The sequence below is a fragment of the Sorex araneus genome, chromosome 2 (genome assembly GCF_027595985.1).
Source record: "Sorex araneus isolate mSorAra2 chromosome 2, mSorAra2.pri, whole genome shotgun sequence".
Classification (NCBI taxonomy): Eukaryota; Metazoa; Chordata; class Mammalia; order Eulipotyphla; family Soricidae; genus Sorex; species Sorex araneus.
The window spans coordinates 152,792,366-152,812,530 of NC_073303.1; the positions used below are offsets into that span (position 1 = coordinate 152,792,366).

Consider the following 20,165-nt stretch of genomic DNA (forward strand, 5'->3'; position numbering starts at 1 on the left):
CAACACATGTAAAACAAGTGCTTTACCACTAAGCCACATTCCAGGCCCCTTTGTAGAAAATTATTAAAGAAAAAAAAAGCCCTGCTTGGGGCTGGAGTGATAGCACAGGGTGTAGGGCATTTGCCTTGCACGCAGCTGACCCGGGTTCGAATCCCAGCATCCCATATGGTCCCCTGAGCACCGCCAGGGGTAATTCCTGAGTGCAGAGCCAGGAATAACCCCTGTGCATCGCCAGGTGTGACCCAAAAAGCAAAAAAAAAAAAAAGCCCTGCTTTTATAACAAATCTGAAGTCTACTAGAATGTACAGCACCAAATGAGGTGAATGGATGCCCACACAAAAAAACAATACTAATAAAGAAGTTCATTATTTACCATAAGAGACAGGAAAATAATGAGGGCTAAGTTGTACTGCTGTGATGTTCAAAAGTCCCAAGACAAAGAACACAAGACTCACAAAAGTTATTATTCTGTGTGTCTCTGGTCTTCTTTGCTGCTTTAGTGTAAACATCTGGGTCATTATCAATGTTGTGAGATAAAGAAGAAACATTTTCCTAGATCAGCTTCTTCTTTATGTTTTTTGCTTATAAATGTATTTTCTATTAAAGTACCCATAGCTTGTGTTTGGAACACTTAGCATAATAATTTAAAAACAAAGTTTTAATCTACCGTGGGCTGATGTTGATTCAAAAGAGGGTCACAAATAAAAGTTTAGTGAGAATGTATACATTATAAAGTATAATAAATACAAAAATCATGATTAAAAGAAGTGATACTGAAAGTCTAATAAAGTCAAAGGGGATTCCATGGGACAAACCCATATCATCATCCATAAAAGAGAAGGAAATCAAACTCTTGGGGAACCTATGGATTACGGCAACCAGTGAAACCATGCTATAAACTACAACTGAAAGCATCCTGGAAAATTTGAAAGCTGCTTGATGGACCACTGAGTCTAATTCCTCATCTCCGAAAGAATAATGGATTTTCAACACTTTTTAATTCTTGGGTTAGAGTTCTCAGTAATATTAAGTAGATCATTGAATAACATCATTTTTAAGTTGATGAGAAAAAAAAAAACCTGTTGACAGCGAACAAAGTGATGCTACTGGTGGTCCTTCCTTCATTATGCAACATTTCACTAAAATTTGGATTTTCCAAGAACCCATCAGACATTAAGTGTGGATCTACTATACTCTTTAGTATAAATTATGTAAGTGAGGGTAAGGTTGGTTTATAAAATTTATATCGGCATGTGCTTGAATATCTTATTCTATACTGTATGTTTACACAAGGTTAGATTATGTGGAATCCAAAAGCATTTTACATGATTTATTTAATGTCTTATTCCATGAACAGTGCTAAGGGCCATAGATAGGGCCTCACACAGACATGCAAACACTCTACAGATGAGTCTCATCCCTGTGGCTTCATTTTAATTTGGCATGGAGGACTGTTTGGGGTCACACTTGAGGTGCTCAGGGATCACCCCCAGCAGTGCTATGGGTCCGAGTAGTGCAGGTGACTAAATGCAGGCCTCCCACATGTAAAATGTGAGCGAGTCCTCAGCTCAGTCCATTGAGTGATCTCTCTAGTCTCTACTCTCTCTCATTGTTTGGGCAACACCTATGGTGCTCAGGGTTTACTCCTGGCTCTGCACACAGGCATCACTTTTGGCAGGTGCTTGGGGAAACATATAGGGAATCAAACCCAGGCTGCATGTAAATCAAGTGCCCTACCCACTGTTCTATCTTCCCCAAACCCTCACTCCCACCCCTTCACTTTATTTTTAAAATATCACATGGGCCACGTACAGCCCAAAGGGCTGCATGCAGTGCACACACTCCTGACTTCTATCCCTCGCATGGCATGGTGCCCCCCACACCCGAGCTATCACTGCAGGACACCAAATTTCCAGCCCTGAAGTCTGAACCATCAGGTCCATGCCACTAGAGTATCTCCAGGGTGTATCAAGGGACTTGGAATGGTGCCACTGGGAAGCCCTTCTCTCTCCCTGTCCCCTCCAAAACAAAGTGCTATCATTGAAAAGCTTTAGCCAAAAATAAAATAAAAGGTCAAACAAACCAAATCCAAAAAGATACACTAATAATATAAATAAAAGTCAAATTAGGGTTATAAGCCTAATTTTTATAATCCACTCCAGTGCTCAGAATGAATTTTTCATTCTTAATAACACTTAGGATAGTGTGCCCGTGGAAGAAATTTCCATCTTCAATGTCCAGTTCCTACATTAAAATCAGTTTTGCAGTGGTCAGTTACTCAGAACTTTTTAATGATATAACTATCAGAAAAATTAACATGAAAAAATATATACAATCAATTACTTTATATTTACTAGGTTTTTCTAGCCAATTGAATATATCTGATTTTAAAACCAGAGCTGTTTTGTATTTATTTTTATACTTTCAAAGTCTTATGTCAACATCAACACAAAATAGGCACTCAATCCATGAACACAAATAGTTCTTACTGAAGTTCACCAATATTTCCCCTAAAATATTTAATATGCAAATGTTCTATGAATATGGCTCAAAAATGAATCAAAATACATTAAAGCAATAAAATTCACTCATTTTACTAACCTACTGAAGAAAAGTAGTTGGTTGTGGAAGCAATGAAACATTAGAGTTGGTAGCCTAATTCTTTTAATGAACTTACTAACCAGCTGAATAATCATTCACAAAAGCTATTTTTCCAAAATTAAAAAAAACATGATATATCTCATGGATCAGGGAAAAAGAAAGCCACCAAAAAAAGAATGACATACTTTTAGTATTCAGTATCTGAGTTAGACTCTGACTTTGCTTAATGACAAAGACAAAAGAATTCAACTTTCAATGAATAGGGCTTTAAATACCAAAAAGCAATATGTTACTTTGTGTTTTCTAAATGATTTGCTACTTATATGAAATATATAGTTGATAAAATATCCTCTATCATACAGAACAAGTTTCTTAAATATAATAAGTCAAAATTACCCATAACCACATTGAGAATATTTATACTATAATTTATATATGGTTAAACTTCAGGCATCCTGAAATCAAGTCTAATTTTTTCAATAACAATAAATTTCTTCCAAATCTTAGAAAAATACTTTATAGTACTGTATCACTGTTATTTTGTTGTTATTTTGGTAAAATGCATTCACTGATTATTACATAGCAAGGGCATGAGGAGGAGAACTGGAGTAAAAATATCATTTTTAATTTTTACCTAGAAAAAGACATCAGAGAAAGAATGATTTCCACTACTGTACAAGAGGAATTAATAAATAATAAAAATAGAAACTTACTATTAGACCTCGGACAGCCCGGCAAGGTACCGAGAATATCCTGCCTGCATGGCAGAGCCTGGCAAGCTACCCGTGGTGTATTCAATATGCCAAAAAGAGTAATTAAGTCTCACAATGGAGACGTTACTGGTGCCCGCTCAAGCAAATGGATGAACAACAGGACAACAGTACTACAACAACAGTGCTACAGTGCTACTATTAGACATTTTTATCCTAATTAAAAAGAAACTTCATTAAATATAAATTTATATAGTATACTTGTGGATGGTTTATTCATTGTGTTCTTACTGATAAAACCTTATAATATACTCAGAGACTTCCACATCAATTTCCCTTAAGAGTGATAGAAAAGAGAATCTTCTGACTTGGTGGGAATGTAAACTGGTGCAACCAAAAGGAAAGCAGCATAGAGACTGTAAACATAAACCCTGTGTGATCCTGTTATCGCATATTGCTTTTAACCCCATAAACACAAAAACGTTGATTCTAGTAATTACCTGTTATTTCATTAAAGCTTTACTTTTAATAGCCAAGAATTGAAGACAATGGTATATCATCAAATTAGATGAATGATTGGTAATATACATAATAGAAAACAAATCAATTATTTTTAAAAAGGGGGGGAAAAAGATGAAATCCTGCAAGCATGGCCAGGAAAATCAGTAGGGGTAAAAGTGCTTGCCTGCCTGACATATGGTCAACTCCAGTTCAATCCCCAGTAACATGTATGGTCCTATGAGGACAACCAAGAGCACATAGCCACAAATATAAGCCCTGAGTGTCACCAGGAGCGTGACACCTCCAACCACCAATAAAAATGAAATCTGCCATTCACCACAACATAGATAGAACTAGAAGGTACATGCTAAGTAAATCTGAAAGAGAAAGATAACAATATGATTTCTTTCATATGTAAAAGATAAAAATAAAGCTAATGGCCTGGAGTAATAGAACAGAGGGTAGGGCATTTGCCTTGCACTCAGCTGAACCCAGTTTAATCCCCAGCATCCCATAAAATCCCCTGAACACTGCCGGGAATAATTCCTGAGTGCAGAGAAAGGAATAATCCCTGAACATCACCGGGTGTTACCCAAAGACAAAAAACAAAATAAAATAAAATAAATCTAATAAATCAACAAAAATTTTAAAAAACCTCTTAAGACTATAGGATAAATTAGCTATCACCAGACAGGAAGGTGAATGAACAGGGTAAACCTGGTAAAAGAGGACAATTGTACAATGAAAAATAGAAACTAAACTTTTGATGACAAGTGAAATTATTAGGTTATACACTCAAAATCTATATTACATGCCAATATTATTTTAACAACATTTAAGAAAAAGAAGTGATAAAGAAAAGCATGTCAGACCAATCAGTTCAAAATAAATATTTCTCTTTTGGAAGAAGGAAAATTGAAGTAAATTTTTGACTGAAAGTTGGCCTCTGCCGTTCATTTATAATTTTTTGAGAAATGGTCTAACGGCAGATAAATACAGAAAAAGTACAGAAGACCACGGTACTGCCACCAGAACTTCCAAGATTGGCATAGTTCATTGCTATTTGTGTGACCACAGACAAGTTACCTAACATGAGATTTAGCTTCCTTGTCATTCAAATGAGGATACCTACCTCTCATGAGAAATTTGTAAAAAATAAAGCAGTAAAAATAAAATGTGTTAATTATCTTTCTCCCTTTCCCCGAAAGTAAAATACTACTTAGGAAACTCATAAAACCTTTCACATTTCAGTTACATATAAATTTCAGTAATTATAGTTATACTTCTCCAAAGATAATAAAAATCATTGGATAAGTTGTTTAATTATTTCATAAGCACAACAGGTGCCTTTACTTCACATAGCCCAGCTAAAGAATACACATAATCCCTTCCCAAACTGACACTTACATGCAGGGAATTGTTGTCTCAGACTCATTCATATATCACCTACTTATATAAAACATGATAAACATTACAAGACTAAAAAGAATTAAAAACAAATCTTTAAAATCAAATAATAGTTTTTAAAAGTATGTAATCCCATCTCAAACCTTATTAGGTACTAACTCAGGCACACATTAGTGAATCCAGTAACAGGCTGAGAAAGAAAAAAGAAAAGCATAGATAAGATAGAACAATAAAAGAGGAAGGAGAAAGAAAGGGATAAGGAAAAGAGAAAAACTTTTAACCTTTAGTATACTGAGGATATTGGTGGTGGGGAATGTGCACTGGTGGAGGGATGGGTGTTTGGTCACTGTGTGATTGTAACTCAAACATGAATGCTTGTAACTTTATCTCACGGTGATTCAATAAAATAAATTTTTTTTGAAAAAAGATAATCAACATTTGGCAGTAGGATGTAGAGAATTTTCCCATATTGCTCTGTGATCCACCACATTCTCTTCACAGTAAACTAAACTCTACAGTTGGGTGTTTTGAGAGGTGCACCAAAAGTTGAAAACTAATTCCAAATCTTTTACTATTAGAAGATAAACATACTTAATAAGATTCCTAAATCAAGGGGGCCAAAGACATAGCCCAGCAGGAAAGTCATATCGACGTAAGCCAGGAATATAAGCCCTAAGCATTGCCAGGTGTGTGCCACACCCCATATGTGACACCCTGCATTCCATATGTTCCCCAAGCCAACCCAGACGAATCCCTGAGCACAGCCAGATATGGCCCCCAAATCAAAAGAAGCAAATAAAAATCCAATATTCGATCATTAGCTTTCCTATACTGCACGAACAAAAAAGTTCATTTACTCATTAATAGTGTCAGTCTATCCCAGACGAAGGCTGACTGACTCCTCCCATAATAGTTTAAATCTAACACAACTATCTTTTTTTTCTGTCAAATAACTTTTACAGTATACATTTAAATTTTCTATTGATTTTACAGAAAATATGAGGCACAAAGGTAGAAATCTTAAACCTATCACAATGAACTACTGGCAATAAAGTGTCCCTTAAACATCAATAAGAAACAGAAACAAAAGACACAACCCAAAACATTTTTACCTGAAAGTAGGCAAAATTTCCAGAAAATGATTCCTATTTTTACTTCACTCACAAAAGGAAAAAACATACAAGCAGAGATACAATAAAAGAAATAGAACTCCTTCATGAAACTTCTTATAACTGTAAATCATGATGCAGTCTAAATCTTGATCATTATTATATTAAGTTCAACATGGTAAAAGTTTAAATGTATGTTTATAAAACAAAAATAAATCTGCAAATGAATATGAGATTAAATTAACAGGTGTATGTGTGTTCAGGTGTATGTGTATGTCAAAACTTCCCTTACCCAGTAGTCTTTCACTCTGCCGACTTAAGATACTAGGATTGGCTCTGATTTTATAATCACTCATTGCTTTTCCACCCTTACATTTGAGAGCATATGGCTCCAACAGTGAGTTTCAATAGGTTTCCATAATGTTAGAAAGCTTCCTTGTTGGGTTTTTTTTTTTTTTTTTTTGTTTTTTTTTTTTGCTTTTTGGGTCACACCTGGCGATGCACAGGGGTTACTCCTGGCTCTGCACTCAGGAATTACCCCTGGCCATGCTCAGGGGACCATATGGGATGCTGGGATTTGAACCCGGGTCGGCCGCGTGCAAGGCAAACGCCCTACCCGCTGTGCTATCTCTCCAGCCCCATCCTTGTTGGGTTTGACTAAAGAAATAGTTCAAGGGGCACAGTCTTGCACACTCAAGGCCTGGAGTTTATTCCCCAGCATCAAATGGCCCCAGCCCCACACCAATAGGTGTAACCCAAGTTACCCATCACTGAGCAGTGACCCATCACCAAATCTTAGCATTGAACCATCTAGTCCATTTGACTCTGGCAATCTGAGCATTTCTGGAAGGGCCAAAATGAAAGAAAGAACTCTTCCATGGACTGAGGATATGGTTTACGTAACAGAACACTTGCCTGGCATATGCCAGGCCCTGAGTTCTATCTCCACCACCACAGGAAACTCTGAGAACCACTGGGTAGCCCTGATGGCACCAGAGCAACACTGTGCCCTGCACAATAATTTCAAGGCCACACACTGAACTGCCATACATGCAGCACTATGGGAGGACCCTATTAAAGAATGACAAAGGAGGAAAGATACCATCCAGGATATGACAGCTTACAGTGAATGCAAGAATGTTCAGATTATCAGTGATTAAACTGTAGCAGAAGAATTTCAATTGAGGAAAACAGGTAAAATTACCAGAAAATTTACATGTGGCCTGAAAAAGTTAATATGATATAGGATCATAATGACTTATTTAAGTCCTTACATACAGGGCTTTTAAAAACTCAATACACATATAATGCAACATTCATAACTAGGTCTAGAACAGCATCTCTTAATCAAGCATAATACCTCTCCCATAGTGAAAAATGTAAATATTCTAAGTGAGCTTTGAGGCGACTTTAAAAAAGGCCATGAAAATTCAGGTCAAGTTTGACTATCCAATGAGTTTTGAAGCCAAATTTTTGGAGGAAAGGAAAAATCTTTCCTTTTCCAGAATTTTTTAAGATAAAGATTATGACTATATCTCCAATATTAATATACATTAAAGATAAAAGTACAGCTATTTTCAAAACATGTAGAGCATATTAATTTATTAGAGATGAAAAAAGTTTAGTAAATTACAACTTAGCAAAGCGGAAAGATATTCCTAGAAAATACAATGTTAAAAATTAGTAAATGCACAGTTATTTTATTTTAACTCATTCTAATGAATTAAATGGATGTTGAGATGACTTAAAATGCCTTTTGGGGACCAGAGCAATAGTACGAGGGTAGGATGTTTGCCTTGCACGCAGCCAACCAGGTTCAATCCCCCGCATCCCATATAGTCCCCGAAGCACCGCCAGGAGTAATTCCTGAGTGCAGAGCCAGGAGCAACCCCTGAGCATTGCTGGGTGACACCCAAAAGGCAATAAATAAATAAGTAAATAAAAAAATAAATAAATAAATGCCTTTATTAGAAGCAATTTAAGTATTTGAGTAAGAAAGTGCTATTTCAGAATCCTGATATTTGTAGGATTTTACATTCCCCTTTTGCATTCAAAGTGAAAAAATGTCAAAAAAGACTTGAAATTTTGTATTTGAACACTAGCATTTTTTGTTTGGTTGGTTTGTTTAGGGGCGATACCCAGTGGTCTCCAGGGCTTAGTGCCTGGATCTACTCTCAGAGATCACTCATGGTGGGCTCAGAGGACTATAACGCCCTACTGACTACTACGCCCTACAGACTGTACTATCATTCCAGTACCTTGAACATTTAGCATATTTCCTAGCCTTGAGTTTTCTTGTTTGAGATTTCAGTGGTTTCTTCTATTTCTCATTCACCTTACTTTCTCCTTGTTTTTATATAAGGACCTATTATGTACAAGGTAACTATACTCATTCTGGACACAGTTCTCAACCTTTAAGCCTTGACACAAAAGCATGTTTTAACTGGTTATAAGGAGTGCCGTTAGTAATTAGGTATGAACAATTAAAGTACCACAGTTTATAAAACTGTATGTGCAGGTGTATTCCAGGTTTTTATTATGACAACATTCTCACTTATATTCTGATAACTTTTCTGACAGGGAAATAAGTGGCTTTAGCACACTGTAAGCTACCTATAAAACACATCACATAGGTTCCAGGAATACAGTTCAGCAGTATGCCACATACTTCACATGTACAAGACGACATTTTCAATTTTGGCACCAAAACCAAAAAGATTTATCAGATAATTTATCTGTGTCCACACTTGAGAAGTTATAATGTCCCATATATAAACATCAGTTTTTTGTGTGTCCTGATAGGAAAAAGCTTGAGAAATATTCTCTAAGACATCTTAAGAAGTATCAATGTCATTATGGAGGACTAAATACCCAGTGCAATAAACTAACTACCTTACATGATGCCTTGTCCTATGTAACTTTTATTTCTTTGTGTGCCATACCCAGCAGTACTCAAGGCTTACTCCTGATTTTGTACCCAGGAAACCTGGTCCTGGTAGGGGGGCTACATGTGATACCAAGTATCACATCCAAGTAGGAAACATGCAAAGCAAGTGCCCTACACACTGTACTACCTCATTTCATTTTAAAAGTGGGATACCTAGAATTGGGGTACAGCAAGTAGAGCACTTGTCTTGCACACATCTGGCCAAGCTTCAATTCCCAATACCCAATATGGTCCCCTGACTCTACCAGGAGTGATCTGAATGCAAAACCAGAATTAAGTCCTGAGCACCAGTTGGTGTGACCCCCCAAAAAGGTATGATACCATTCACCAGACAGGAAGGAGCACTGTATTTACAGTGGAAAGCCCCTCCTATTCTTCCCCATCCCCTTTTCTGGGTATTATTATTTCCTTCAGTGACAAATTATTTGTCCAGTATCTCACACCTAATTAAAATACACCTGATATTTTTAGAGAGCAGGGCTGAAAATACCTTCAGAGAAAATAAAAATTAAAAGCAGTTTTGAGAAATTTCTAACTTAGTCTGAGTTGAAGGAGAGGTATAACTATGAAGATATATACCAAATACTGAGAGCTAAGTTTAAATAAGGGCCATGACATATATCACCATCTTATATTTAATATCTTCAAAGAAGCAGTTAGAATAGAATGTGTATCACTGTCATCCTGTTGCTCATCGATTTGTTCGAGCGGGCACCAGTAACGTCTCTCAATTGTGAGACTTATTTGTTACTGTTTTTGGTACATCCAATACATCATGGGTAGCCGTGTGGGCTCGATATTCTCAGTAGCTTGCCGGGCTCTCCAAGAGGGGCGGAGGAATCGAACATGGGTCATCAGCATGAAAGGCGAACGCCCTACCACTGTGCTATCACTCCAGCCCAAGAATAGAACCTAGGGCTCCCTAAATGGAGCTTATACTCCATGTACTGTATCTTTCCCTACAGAATTATCTATCTATAGTGGGTAAAGAGCATCATCTCAGTGCAGATCTTCTACAACTTTCCCTGGCTTATGTCCAGAAAATAAAATATCATAAAATGGAAATACAGTGGGCTAAAAATTCATCTAATACTCAAACTATCAAGCATTACAGCTTAGCCTACCTTAAACAGATTTAAAACACTTCTATCACCCTAAATTTGGCCTACACTGCACTGCAGCACTGTTGTCTCGTTATTCATCGATTTGCTCGAGTGGGCACCAGTAACATCTCCATTGTGAGACTTGTTACTGTTTCTGGCATATCGAATACACACAGGTAGCTTGCCAGGCTCTGCCATGCGGGCGAGATACTCTCAGAAGCTTGCCAGGCTAGCCAAGAGGGACAGAGGAATCGAACCCAGGTTGGCCACATGCAAGGCAAACACCCTACCTGCTGCGCTACTGCATTTGGACAAAGTCATATAAATCAAAGCCTACTTTGTAAGTGTTAAATGATATTTATGCAATTTACTGATACTGTACTGAAAAAGAAAAAAAACAGGCAAAATAAGATGTTAAATGCATAATACAATATATATTTTTAAAAAATCATTGGCAACAAAGTACTCTGCAGAGCAGCGGTTTCTAACTGTTTCAAAACTCTGGACCAGCACTGAGGTTGAAAACCACTGCTGGAGAGCATCATTTTCTGACCTTCATAATCATGGTCTTAACTGAGGGGCTGACAGCTACTGCCACTGCCCAGCATCCTAACAGTAAGATATCACATACCACTCCTCTGAGAAGATCACACAATTTTTCATCATGAAGTCAGAAAATCACACAGGTCAGGAACAATCTGTACTGCAAATAAGCAGTATAAGGCAACCTCAGAAACTAGAAGATGCAAGAGACTTTTTCAATGAATTCTAACCCCACATTCAGTGTGTGGCCCCTGTTCAACATTTAGACATCTATCTGTGTCAGAGAACTTCTCCCTGCTTTACCCTCACCTGAAGTTTAATTAAAGTGTAGGCTCCTGGCTGCCACCTCAGACACACTGAATGAGAGTATCTGGGCATATGTGGAATGAAGCGTGGGACCTCCACTTTAGACAAGCACTCTAGTCTGGTGTTTCTCAACTATAAGTCATAAAGTCAATTTCGTGACTGATATGCAGGGATGTTGTTTTTTTTCCAATAAAAAATTGGAAAACAAATTCATAAAGATTAGACTGAAAAACACAACACTATTTTCAGCACTGTTAGAGGAATTTTTTTTTTTTAGTGACATGTAGATGGGAACATAAGAGGTATTTCTAACCAAATAGCTCAATTAAAACATTTTCGAAGCACTGCTGCTTTGAAGAATAGTATTCTTATTTCTATGATCCCTTTGAAATATATTATTTTTCATTATTCTCATTGCCAAAAAGACAAAATCCTATGTCCATTTTAGAACAAAATCCTATGTCCATTCCAGGAACTTCTATTACTTGATCTTTTCACCTAAGGACCATGTTAAGTTATAAGTATTTAATTACATTTTACAATAATTTTTATTTTACAAAGACTTAATACAGCCCAACTCCTTAGATTTTACATTGTATGTTCTATACTTCACACTACCTGAAGTTACCTATCTGGATTGTTGAACAGACTCACATATTTTAACTTACTAAGTATATATTGTGATAGGTGTGTAAGTGCTTCCTGGTCTATATTTATGGTCTCTATGTCTTCCATGCCATTAGTCTTTCATTTTCCCTATTTATATATACTTTCATATAGAAGTCCTCACTGGTTTCTCTTCTGCATTTCCACTATGTAACTGGTACTTATTTCTAGTCTCATCTTATCTTTGGATTTGGAGGGGGAAAAAATGACCCTCATTAATACATAAGGACTTTCTGAGTAGATCTTATAGTTTTAAAATGTCCTGGCATTTCAAGGAACTGTAATTGCCTTTGAAGGAATAATATGAACATATATGAATACTACTGAGTGAAGCTGTACTCCTGAAGTACTTTCCTCAGTTTAACTGGAAATGTAGAAATCTCTACAATTCGACACAGTATGTGATGACTGCCCTTGAGTTAGTACAAACCCACTAAGTGAATTACAGTCACAGAATCTTCACGCTGGGAGAACCTCCATTCCATCTTTAGCCTTAGCCCTTACTTCCTTTGGAGCCACGTTTTTCAAAGGGGAGCCTGAAAACCACCTGCATCCAATTTACCTGGGGCATGTGATAAAAACAAAGCAAAAAATTTACCTTTTTTTTTTTCAAAATATAATTTGGGTTTAAGAAGAAAGGTGACTAAAAATGTATGAAAGATACTACTCAGACTTGTTTTAAAAGGTGCCCCAGTGGTAAAACGTTAAAAAAAAAATGAAGTAATAAACTACAATTTAGGGGCCAAAAAAATCTTCTTAAGAATCTACTTAAATTTGGGCTGGAATGATAGATAGTACAGTGGGTAGGACATTTGCCTTGAACTCGCCAACCCAGGTTCAATCCCCAGCATCCCATATGATCCCCTGAGCACTGCCAGGAGTAATTCCTGAGGGCAAAGCCAGGAGGAACACCTGTGCATCGCCGGTATGACCCAAAAAGCCAAAAAAAAAAAAAAGAATCTACTTAAATTCAAATCTAAAAACATAAGTATGCCACACTTGTGGCAATGCTAAATGTTAAAATTAATTGCTTAAATTTAGTAATTTGTAAAATTTGGGATAAGAATCATTTCTGAGACCTCTTTTAAAATATAAAAACAGTTCCATACTAATACTACTTTCAAAAGTTTTTAAAATAACGTTGAGCTGTTAACGCTATTCAAGATTTCTACTATTAGAGGTAATTGATATTCACAGTAATTTCCAGTTAAAAATAAAGCTTTACTCATGCTCATTATGTAATACAGGAAAGTATAAATTTTACATGTTGTCTAATGATTAATAATTAAAAACTATTCAAAATGTTATTGAAAAATAACATTCTGAATACTTTTTGCAAAGTTAGATTTTCACGAGTTGTCCACAGTATTTTAAGCCTGCTTTTACTATATACAAAAAAAAACCCTTATCAATTACATACTTAAAGCACAAGCAAACCATAATTATATGTTCACCCTAGCTTTCACTCCAAGCTATGTTCTAAATTCAATGTATAAACAAATCTCTCTTTCAATGGATTAAGAAAAAAAGAACAAGTATACATGGTCAAAGGTAGTGTACACACTCCAAGCTGTATAGCACAGAGTATCTTACAAACTCTTTTTTCGGGAGGGTGGCTCAAACCCAATAATGCTTAGGGGTTACTCCAGGCTCTGTAATGAAGAATTACTCTTGTCCATTCTCAGGAGACCATATGGGATGCCAGGGATCGAACCCGGGCTGACTGTGGACAAGGCAAATGCCCTACCAGCTGTACATTCGCACTAGCCAGAGGATTTTACAAACTCTTATATCCAAAACTTATCTTAAATTTTGATTGCTAAGATGAAGATAAATTGGATACGGGAACCTCTTTTTCAATACAAATTAAGACGTAAGTTTCAGAACTTAATAAAGATATACAAAAATGTAAAAATGGGAAGTTTGGAAACTCCTGGCAATATAGAAACAAAACCTCCTCTAATATTTTATCTTGATAATTAAGCCTCAAAACTAATAAATGCATTTTCAGATAAAATAACAGGTAACTCATGGTAAGGATGACCTTTCTTTTAGATCACTATGGCAAGTTTTACACTATTAAAACTACTTTGACTTCAAAGACCAAACTGTTCTTGAAAATATTGTTTTAATGAAGTAGTTATTTGATATACCAAAGACATGCAAGCACTCATAAGATCACTTTTATTCTGAAAATTACTGATTCTCTTCTTAAATTAGAATTGATCAAATATATTTCCATGGGGGAAAAAAACTAACATTAAAAGTTTGCTCCAGTGAACAAAATAATGTGCCTCACATGTATAAATGTGGTGTTCTTACTAATCAGGAATGCATTCTGAATGTTCTTGCCATATGTTCAAAAAATGAAAAACTTCTCTTACAAGCATTAAAAAAAAAATCAGGCTGAAATCCACATGTATTGGTGTACACTATATTGATCTTACCAAACCAACTCATTTTGATCACTCCACTTGGTCTGCATGTACGTGACACACTACTGAATCTCCAACTGAAAATGACATTTACATTTCATAAAAGTAATCTTTAATACAGTAATCATAGTATATTTATCTAAAGTCCTTAGCAATGTCAAAGTATATTTTACTACCATATGGAAGCTACTAGAAAGGTCTGGTAATGTACCAAATATCCCAGCAAGCAAGGAAACAAAATAGACAAGTTCCCTCTTCTTTTATGGAAAACAGTTCCCATCTCTTTTCATTCACAGAATACATTCTTTATCTTCACTACAGTAATACTACAAAGTACCACATTTTAGTCAAGTTTTCTTATTAACTTAGAATACCAGAGTTCCTCACAATGGAGAGATAAATTCATATTTTCTGCATTTTGAGCTCACCATGCTGCTTTCAGATGTTCTACAGACCCTGAGTTTTCATCTAGATAGTTACTTCTCACAAACTTTTCAAGGACTTGCTATCCTACACATTGCTCCACTGAATTTTTCATTTGGGAGTCTATTAAGTATAAAGGCACTGAAATGGATCTGAAAATCAGTTTACTTTATTTACAGGTCCTAAGATTTACCTAATTTCTCTGAATGTGTAAAAGTGAAGGAAATAATGAAGTTAGGCAGTAATTTCCCACTAAATCAAACTGTTGCACTATATATTAGATTTATTACACCGCCCAATCCACTCTTCCCCTCCAAAACCAATACAAGTTACTCAAGAAAGGGAGGCTAAGTAAGGGTAAGCAAATGTCAGTCCCTCTAATTAGAAAGTGCTTCTGCATCCTTGGATTTTTTAATAATTCTTTCCACCCAGAGTATAATCTTTCTATAATATCATCTAACATTAAATTTCACAGGACTTCAACTCTATAAAATGTCATTATCAATTAAAATTACTTTTTTGAAAATAAGTTTTCAAATGACATGCAGATAAATGTAAAATAAACATTCAACTATTTTAAAATAATAAAAATTGCAACTGAATTCTGAATACTAAACATCATAACATGACTTCTGCTGAGGATTAGTCAGTGAAACAAGCTTTCTAGGGTGCTGAAACCCCAACAAAGCATCATTTTGTGTGAAAAAGAAGGACACTTATGTCATTACTAATTGCCATCCAGCTTCTCTGTAAGTTTACATACTTACCCAGGAAGGCAAAGGAAAGTACACAGGGATGAGGATGAACTGCGGCAAAGCCTTTGTCATATGATAGTGACCTACAGAGTATCAAATAAAGGTACATCATCAGTACGGTAGAGCTTCACAATTAGTAACATCACCAGAAATACATTTCTATGAAGAGACCCCCAAATCCCAGACGTCCAGCTCCCTACCAAGCCTTTTCCTCTATGGACCTCTAACCCTCACTCCAAGGACTGTAAATTAAGGATGGCAAAAAAAGCCGCCACTGCTGCCCCCCCTCCCCCCCTCCCGCCTGAATTCAAAGGACAGAGGCTGGGGTAGCCCAGCTGACATTCCAGGGTGTCTCCGGCACTCTTGCTCCCTGTTCCCCGTATGTACAAAGCAGAAAGTTGATCCATTCTGCAAGCCCCAAAGCCACAGCGCGATCATTCGTCAACTTGCAGAAGTGATCGCCGCCCCCAACACAAATACACCAATAACCAAATCATAGCAATCGCTAGGTTGCCCGAGTCTCCTCCAGTGCCCGGGAGGTGGCCAGAGGGAGCACGGTGACAGGAGTGGGTCCAGGTAGCGCAGCCCTCAGCCTCAGAGACCAGGGCGACCACTGCCTTGGCCCAAACGCTCGGCCGCTGGTCACCATCCCGAGATTGGAGATCCGAACCGAACGGAGAAACACTCGCCAGAGCCCCCGGCGGCCAGCGCAGGGTTACCAGGTCCTCGAGGTCGGGGTGGGGGGAGCGAGGAGCCCGCGAGGGAGGGAGGAAGGGAGGAAGGGATCCCACCCCGGCTTTGTTGCTGGTCACCATCAAGTTTGCATCTTAGTACAAAATGTCGATCTTAAAGGCTGACAAGACAGAGGCACCGGGAGAAAGAGAAAGGGAATAGAGTCCATCTTGCTTTGGGGGAGAGTGGGGGGAAGAAAAAAAAATGAAGTGTAAATCCCACACTCCGGGAGTAAAAGTCTGCTCAACACCTTTCCAGAACGGAGGAGCAACGAGTGGGGGGTCCCCGTCCCAGTGCCCGCTCGAACTGGCGGCGGTCGGCGCTGAAAACGCCTCCCTCTCCTCCCTCTCCTCCTCTTCCTCCTCCTTCCCGTCCTCCCTCCTCCCTCTCCTCCTCCTCCTCCTCCTCGTCCTCGTCCTCCTCCTCCTCCTCCTCCTCTTCCACCTCCTCCCTCCTCCTCCCGTGGGCCCCAGCGAAGATCCCGCCGCCACCGCCGCTGCCTCTGCCGCCCCCCGGGGAGGCACGGCCGCCCGGCCCAGGGCTGCCTTTCCCGGCTTGGACCGCGTGGGGCCGGGCGCGGGGTGGTCGCGCGGGGACGTCCGCGCCGGGGGACCCCCGCGCCCTCTCGCCGCAGGCTGACCACAAAAGTCGCGCGAGCAGAGGCGGTGGCGACGCGCGTGGAGGGCCCACGCCGCGAGTGGGCACCCCCCCACCCAGGGATGGCAAAGAACTCCCCTCCCCGTGCGGGGAAAGTACCCCAGTCCCCCGCAGCCCGGCGTCCGCCGCGGGGAGAGGGGAACTGGACGTGTCATTAGCAGGACAGGCAATGGTTTCAAAGCCCCAGGCCAATGACCATTAGCTGAGGCCAAGCTCTCTCCGTTCCCATCCCCCACAACCTCCACCCACCTTCCCCTTCGCACCCCCCCCCACTCCACCCCACCTTGCGAAACTTTTCAACAAGATCCACCAGGACTAATTTGTCCTCAGACAGTTAAAATATTGACTAGACCCTACACACCGGGAGGGAAGGGGAATGCATGCTTTATTTTCCTTTCTACAGAAAGGAAAGCAAAAAATAGCGTCTCTCTCCGTCTCTCCCTCTCCCCCCCCTCCCCTCTGTCGTACATGTTGTGTCTTAGCTTTTTGCATCGTTTCGTTTTACCTTCCTCATTTAGCAGAAATGATCGCGGGTATCTCACACATAAACGTGTTCCAGATTCTTGGATTCGGGGTCCTTCTACATTAACGGGACTCCGGGTTGGTCTCAGTTACGTTAAGTTTCGCACAATATCCCCCCCATTTAAAAAAAAAAATTATAATACATTTTTTCCCCCTGCGGGTGAGCCAGAGAGAGAAGGTGGAGGAGGAAAAGAAACCCCGCGTCTGATTTCTGTAATTTACTAGCGACCGGGATCGCAGCAAATAACAGTGTAACACGAGTGTGGCTGAAGAGGGCTGGGGAGCCCTTTCTGGAGGCATCGACCCCATCCCCGGATAAAGGATCTGCAAGTTTTCAGTCATCGCGACCCGGCAATGCCGTAACTTACCTTCAGAATAAGACTTTGAACAGCCAAGGCCTTCCTCCTCCCCTCCACCGCCACCCCCAGCCTCGCTCTCTCCACCTTAAACTTATTGACACAACATAATCCCACATTCAAGCAAAATCCTGACACAGCCTCCCTCCTCCTCCTCCTCCTCCTCCTCTTCGCCCTCCTCTCTTCCCTCCCGTTCTCCAGCTATCTCTCTCTCCCTCGCTCTCGCTCGCTCGCTCTCGCTCGCTCTCTCCCTCTCACTCCTCCCCCCACCCCACCCCCCCGCTTTCCCTCCCTCTTCTCGCTCCCCTTCTCCGTCGCCCTCTTCCCCCCTCTCCCCCTATTCTTCCTCCCGGCTACTCTGGCACTAAAACAGCACTTTCTCGACTCGCGGCGGTTCGGTTCGGGCTGGGGGGGCCGGGGGGGAGAGGGCGGCGGGCTGCGGGGCCGGAACCCCCCGCGCCCAACTCTCCAGATGAACGAGCAACTGGGCTGCGGTGCCCGGTCCCCGCCGCACACGGAACGTTGAAGCGAGCCGCGGAGGGCTGCCTCCCCGTACCTTCCTCCCCAGCCCCGGGCGCCCCAGGCCCCACCTCCCCGCCCGCCGAGCCCCGCCGGGGCTCCACGTACTTTCCCCGAGATGAAGTTTGGGGCTCCCCGGGCGGCCACGAGCCGCCCGCCGGCGTGAGGGCTCTGTTGTTGTTTTCCTCGGGCTGCTCCTGCCCGCGCCCCGGCTCGCGTGCCCCCCTCGGGCGGCGCTGCCCGTGCGCCGAGAGGTGCCGCTTGCAAACGCAGCCTGGCACCGGCTGGCCTACTACTCCCCAGCCCGGCCCCCAGCCTCCCGCCCGCCCGCCGGGCACTGCCCCCCGCCCCCCGCCGGCGCGCCCGCCGCGACCCTCGCCCCCGACCTCTCGCCACCCAAACTTTGCGCCGAGGGGGGAAGAGTGCCCGGGGCGCGGGCCGGCCGGCGGGGTCTCCGGACGCGCGGGGTTCCCTCCGTCTTCCTCAAGTCCACCCTACCGGCTGCCGCCGTCGCCACCGCGGCTCCTGCCGCGGAGTCCTTGGGGCTGCAGCCCGGCGGCTCGCAAGTGAGTCGGAAAAACAGAAAGTGCGGGGAGAGCGCCCCGGCAGGGGCTGCAGATGGGGGGCGCTTACCTCGCGGGCTCGCCGGGCGCGAGGGCGTGTGTGTGGCTCGCCCTCGCCGGCCAGTCAGGCTGGCTCTATGGGAAAGTGGAGAGGAGCTCGCGGAGCCGCTCTGCCTCCGCTTCACTGTACGCTGCTCCACATACAGTACATGCAACCCGGAGAGACTGAAAACACTCATTTTATATAAGGCAGCCTGCTATTGGCCCGCGCCGTGACAGACAGCCCGCGCGGCCAAACAGAAGGCCCGTTACACCCAAACACACGCACACATACACACATTTTACAGAGACACACAAAGATCATCACATTTTCTATTTTCTAATGTTCGGGACCTGTAGACAGTAGGAGAGGACAGGTAGAGAGGCCCAGCAGAGTCGGGTAAGAGGGGCAAGCCCTGTCGGCACCGAGTTGCCAGGCTTGAAACTGCTGTCCTTTTGACTTGGGAGGGTTATAGTGATAAACTACAACTCCACTGGATATGGAAGTGAGGGGGGGTTTTTTCATCGCTGCCGTGTGGTGCCCCATGGAAGAGGCATGCATTGTGTTAAGATTTTACAGCCTGACCTGGCTAACAAGTGGCCAAGAAAGGCGGTTATCAGCCTGGATTCCTTTTGTCAATGGGTTAGCTATCACATAGGCCAAAATAGTACAAGATAAGTTTATTAGGACTGTAATGTAATGAGGCTGTTTAATGCCTCGTTCATAGGTAAATTCATAGAAATCAATACTCAATACACAGAAACACAGATAAACATTTCGCTGAAATAGCCAATCTACGTTTAGCTGATCGGAGAACTACAGATCACCTGTGCGGGCATGCAAACAGTACGAGGAGGTAGAATAAATCATGGAAGATTGGCTATTGACCCTTTCCTTTTAAAATGCACCTTTTGATTGAATGCCATGCAAGATTTAAATTTCACACAATTTCTGTTTACATTTTGTACATCACATGTAAACGTCACATCTCTGACTTTTAGAGATAGTGAACCTAAGAGCTATTCTTTTCCTCTTCTTTGTTGTTTCTGTTTTTTATTTTTTTTCTTAACTTCTGCTTCATTTTTGGAAGACAGTGCTTGATACTCCTGTACAAGAGAGTCAACAGGTCACTTGAGAGGAAAAAAATAACAAAATTGGTATCAAAAAGAATGCGTTCTATACTCAATCTTGAACTAGAATAACAATCTGAGCAACTAACTTGGTTCTTTTAATGCTCAGAGTTGGTTTGGGGTTTGTTTTTTTATTGTTT

At 40.9% G+C, this 20,165-nt stretch overlaps 1 protein-coding gene across 9 annotated transcripts in view; it reads right to left on the minus strand.

The window, feature by feature from the left end:
* Positions 1-19,060, minus strand: part of BBX (BBX high mobility group box domain containing) — a 318,125-nt gene extending 299,065 nt beyond the window's left edge. For 6 of the 9 annotated variants that reach the window (XM_004606732.2, XM_055126206.1, XM_055126205.1 and 3 more), the window contains exons 1-2: positions 18,926-19,060; positions 15,519-15,589 (exon numbers count right to left, since the gene is read on the minus strand). The gene's annotated coding sequence lies outside the window, so the exon portion shown is untranslated. Of the gene's footprint in view, positions 1-15,518; positions 15,590-17,785; positions 17,920-18,400; positions 18,529-18,790; positions 18,837-18,925 lie in introns of those variants that run through there. The other 3 variants (XM_055126202.1, XM_055126203.1, XM_055126201.1) reach the window with 3 other exon arrangements.
* Positions 19,061-20,165: the final 1,105 nt, after the last annotated feature.